The sequence below is a fragment of the Lagenorhynchus albirostris genome, chromosome 20 (genome assembly GCF_949774975.1).
Source record: "Lagenorhynchus albirostris chromosome 20, mLagAlb1.1, whole genome shotgun sequence".
NCBI classification, from domain to species: domain Eukaryota; kingdom Metazoa; phylum Chordata; class Mammalia; order Artiodactyla; family Delphinidae; genus Lagenorhynchus; species Lagenorhynchus albirostris.
Window position 1 is genome coordinate 52,035,282 of NC_083114.1, and position 4,796 is coordinate 52,040,077.

General features: G+C 51.9%; 1 long non-coding RNA gene across 2 annotated transcripts; it reads right to left on the bottom strand.

Annotated features, from left to right (window-relative positions):
- Positions 1-468: 468 nt before the first annotated feature.
- On the bottom strand, positions 469-4,349 carry LOC132511663 (uncharacterized). 2 transcript variants are annotated; one of them, XR_009537681.1, is made up of 3 exons: positions 3,946-4,349; positions 2,089-2,221; positions 469-824 (listed from the first exon to the last, which is right to left on the bottom strand). It is a non-coding gene; the product is annotated as an uncharacterized LOC132511663 (long non-coding RNA). The 2 variants fall into 2 exon arrangements; XR_009537682.1 differs by lacking the exon at positions 3,946-4,349 and adding an exon at positions 2,339-2,757.
- Positions 4,350-4,796: the final 447 nt, after the last annotated feature.

The following is a 4,796-nucleotide window of genomic DNA, read 5'->3' on the forward strand; positions in this document are numbered from 1 at the left end:
CTACTGAAGCCTGCACGCCTAGAGCCCGTGCTCTGCAACAAGAGAAGCCACCGCAATGAGAAGCCCGCACACTGCAACGAAGAGTAGCCCCCGCTTACCTCAGTTAGAGAAAGCCCACGCATAGCAACAAAGACCCAACACAGCCAAAAAAATAAATAAATAAAATAAATAAATTTATTTAAAAAAAAAAAAAAGACTCCATGTTTCCAATGCAGGGGCTGCAGGTTCAATCCCTGGTCAGGGAACTAAGATCCCCGCATGTGAGGAGGGGCAACCAAAAAAAAAAAAGGGAATAATAGGGAATTCCCTGGTGGTCCAGTGGTTGGGACTCTGTGCTTTCACTGCAGGGGACCTGCGTTCAATCCCTGGTCAGGGAACTAGGATCCTGCAAACTGTGCAGCGTGGCCAAGAAAAAGAAAGCAATGACATGTTAGCATAAATAACATTTTTTAATGAAAAAAACTCCAGTTTCCAAAACAACACAATTTCTGCGCAAAGAAAGGCATCGTTTTACAATAGTGCAGATCTCTTTAAGGTCTGGCGTACCCGAAGCCAGCTGGATTCTCATGTCTGTTTCTGCATTTGGTCAGCTTGTGTAAAGAAAAATTCCTGGAGCTTTGTGAGGACCCCATTTTGAGAATGGGTGACTTAAATGAAGACTCTGGTCCCTAGTCTCTGGTACAAACAGGAGCTCGATAAACGTGCACCCCCTTCCCTGGGCACAGGGCTGGGTGGCGCCCCTGGGTTCTCTGGGGACGCTGTCAGGCTTGTGTCATTGATCCTGTAGCTAATTCAGCAGCACGGGGGTGGCCTCGTACCAGGTCCTAGAGGCAATGGGAAGTGACAAGATTGGAAGGTGGTGATGAGACAGGATAGAATTGACCCAGAAAAGCAAACTTTGATGTGCTAAAAATATCCATCAGTTAGGCAACCCCCCGGCCTCGCCCCCCCACTGTCTCTCCAGATTCAAATCCAGGAAGTGCCAAATGCAAGACGCCAAGCCAGGATTGAGACCAAGCAATTAGACCATTTAAGACAAACTTTCAAAGCTCAGACCCCCAGACGTTTAAATCTCACAAAGAAAATGTGCATTCGGTGTACACAATGAGAGCAAATCAGTTTCCCTTTTTCGTTCCCTTCTCCGCCCCTGCTCAGAGGCAAGCGGTGGAAGAAAATAAGCATAATTGGGCACAGACAAGGCAAAAATAAATTTAGCAACAAAGGGAACATCTCTGGGGGAGGTGCAGAGCTGATGTGGCCGTGTAGAGGTGGGGAGCGATGTCCCCCAGGGCTCAGCAGGCTGAGGCCCTGGATGACAGGGGCTGGACAGAGAGACCACTCTCTGGAGGTCTTTGCTGAATCCACAGGGATCAGTGATGAGGGCAGCCTCCCAGGCTGGGGAGGACTTCTCTTCCGTCCAAGATGGGTGGCTGTCCTCCCTGACTGAGCCCTCAAGAGGCTCTCAAGTTCTCTGCAGGAACAGAACTTGCAGGTGGCCGTTGGAAGAACATAGTCCAATCGCTGCCCAAAGACTGCTACTCAGCCTCGCCCTGGCTCAGAATCGACCTTTGTGCCTTTCTCTCAATCATGAGACGCCACCAAAGGTCAGGGACTAGACCCAATCAGATACTGTCCCTCACCCCTGACCTCTGCTGAATGACAAGCAACCTCCTGCTAAGAAGGATGCATTCTCATCCATCCGAGGGTCCCAGCCTCCAACAGATGACATCCTGTAACTACACTGAGCTGCCACCGGGCAAGGCAGAAGCTTCCAGAGGGGCAGTTTGGAAGGCTCTCTCTTCAGCTGCCATAACAAAACGCCATAGACGTGGGGGCTTAAAGAACAGAAATTTAGGGCTTCCCTGGTGGCGCAGTGGTTGAGAGTCCGCCTGCCGATGCAGGGGACATGGGTTCGTGCCCCGGTCCGGGAAGATCCCACATGCCGCGGAGCGGCTGGGCCCGTGAGCCATGGCCGCTGAGCCTGCGCGTCCGGAGCCTGTGCTCCGCAACGGGAGAGGCCACAACAGTGAGAGGCCCGCGTACTGCAAAAAAAAAAAAAAAAGAACAGAAATTTATATTCTCACAGACCTGGAGGCTGGAAGTCCAAGATCAGGGTGCTAGCATGGTCGGGGTCTGGTGAGAGCTCCCTTCCTGGCTTGTAGACAGCCACCTTCTTGCTGTGTCTTCACATGGTGGAGAGAGCGAGCTCTGATGTCTCTGCCTGTAAGAGCACCAATCCCATCATGAGGACTCCATCTACGTGACGTCATCTAACCCTAATTACCTCCCAAAGGCCCCCCTCTCCCATTATCATCACACTGGGGACTGCACCTTCAACCTGTGAGTTTGGGGACAGGGATGTTCAGTCTGTAACACTCTGTAAGGCTCCTTCGCCACTGTCCCCCCACAAGGGACCAGGGAGGCTGCTTGGGGCCGCCAGCAGGGAGGGGGCTTCATCAATGCCCTGCATCCCTATAGCATCATCACTTACGAGGAGACACTCCTGGAATGAAATGCGAATCAGAGCAGCACTCTGTCCTTTCCATCTCTGTGAGCTACCCTCCCAACCTCGCCAACACATACACATTCTTCCACTCCCCACACTTGCCGCACAAAAGGAATGCCCCTCCACAGCAAGCCCACATAAACAGTCAGCATTCCATATCAGAAGAAAAGCTCTGGTTTTCTTGTTTTGTCGTGGGGGACGGGAGGAGAGAGGAGACGCCCAATACTTCACGTGACTGTGATACATCTGTAATTCTGCCAACCTCTTGCATAGATGATTTAATCCTCATACCACCTTACGAAGTAGGTGGTATTATCCCCACTTTATAGACGGGAAAACTGAGGTCTGACAGCTGGGAAGTCGTGAGGCCAGGGTCCTGAAGGGTCTGTCCTGTCCCACATCCATGCACTTGCTAATACATCACACGCCCAGAAGAGCCAGGTGGAGCGGGGCTCCCCACAAAGGGCAGTAGATCTTGGGAGGAGGAAGAGATAAAAAAGCAGAAGTAGGACCTGGCCGAAGTTCCCGATCAAAAGTAGTCATTCCAGGGCCCCCTTTAGTTGAACGGAATGGGACCACGTGCCCTGTAATTTCCTAGGATTCTAAGCTGCTTTAAAATATGTCCTTGTTCAGGAAAGGAAGAGAGTGTCCTGATTCCTGCTCACCCTCCCCCAGTTCTCTGCCCAGTGGCCTAAGGAGCTGGCCTGGCCCATTCGGTGGGGTGGTCCCCTCTAGCCAGAGCTGAGCCTTGCCGAGTCATTTCCACCACAAGTGGCAATGGAGAGAAACCACTGTCTAGGACCTTGATTTCTCCAGGGTAAGCACGATCCGGTGGCAGCATCAACGTGGGTCTGGTCGAGCTCCCCTAGAGGATGGAGTCTCCCCCTGCCCATTTTTCAGGCAGAGCCCCAATCTGCAAACCTACAACTGTTGACAAACAACTTTTTATGCTGACATTTGAGAGCTGGCATTTTCTTTTTCTTTTCTTTAATATTTATTTACTTATTTATTTGGCCGCACCGGGTCTTAGTTGCAGCATGTGGGATCTAGTTCCCCGAATAGGGATTGAACCCGGGCCCCTTGCGTTGTGAGCTCAGAGTCTTAACCACTGGACCACCAGGGAAGTCCCTGGCATTTTCTTATACGTGCAGCTACCTGCTCTTATACACATCTGTAATTTGCGGATTTTAACTGGATGCTCTATCACAGACAGAAGCAAAGTGGTTTGCAAAGTGTACAATATGATAAAGTCAAATAAATTAATGGGCCACCGAGTGGGTCTATCTCTTCCAGATAGCCAGGAAGAGCATGCTCCTGACCTATAAATCTGTGGGTGTTAATAGCTCCCACGGAACCAAAGTCACACTCCCCTGACACATATTCGTTCCCATAGGCTGTGAACTGGTAGGCGGCTCCCACGATGGCCCCATGATCCTCACCTCTGTGTCCCTGTGGAATCTTCTTTGCTGGAGCGTGGGCTGGACCGAAGGACCTGCTTCTAACAAGTAGAAAACACAAAAGCGATGGGATGTCCAAGATTAGGTTACACAAATTCTGTGGCTTCTGTCTTGCCTGCTCCTTTCTTGCCCTCTCTGGGGGAAGCTGCCCTGGAGGACTGCCGTCTTTGGAAAAAAAAAAGAAAGGAATGTGAGGCTGCCCACTGTGCATGGGGGGATCTTTCTAAAGCTTCCCCTGCAGACTTCCCCCATGAAGGCACTGCCCTTCTGGCGTTAAGGATTAACACCACACCTCTAGTGAGGCAGGCAACCGGCTTCTCCCCTACCATAAACCCCCAGGCTGGGACTTCCCTGGTGGTCCAGTGGTTAGGACTCTGAGCTTCCAATGCCCGGGGCCCGGGTTCGATCCCTGGCAGGGAAGTAAGATCCCGAAAGCCGCGCAGCCTGGCCAAAAAAAACAAAAAAAAACCTAGGCTTGGAGCACGTTCCCCACCACCACCACCAAAACAGAGGCTCTGGTACCTCCGTAACAAGATCCAACGATGAAATGCTTTCCCCCATTTTAATTAATCCACGTAGAATTTCATCGGCAGAGCTGCGCCCTCTCTCCAGCCAGGAGACAGCAGGTGTGGAGCCTCGTTCCCCAGCGCTTGCCAGCCGGGCCCTTCCAGGTTGCTGACGGAGATTCCCAGGAAGAAACCTCAGCCATACTGAAAGGACGAGGCTGCGCTGAGCAAGACGTCCCAGGGCTTCAGAGACCCTGGGCCTCATCCCCCACCCCGTTGTCTCACCCTCGGAGCAGAGTTGGGAGAGAAGGGAAGTCCTCATCACCT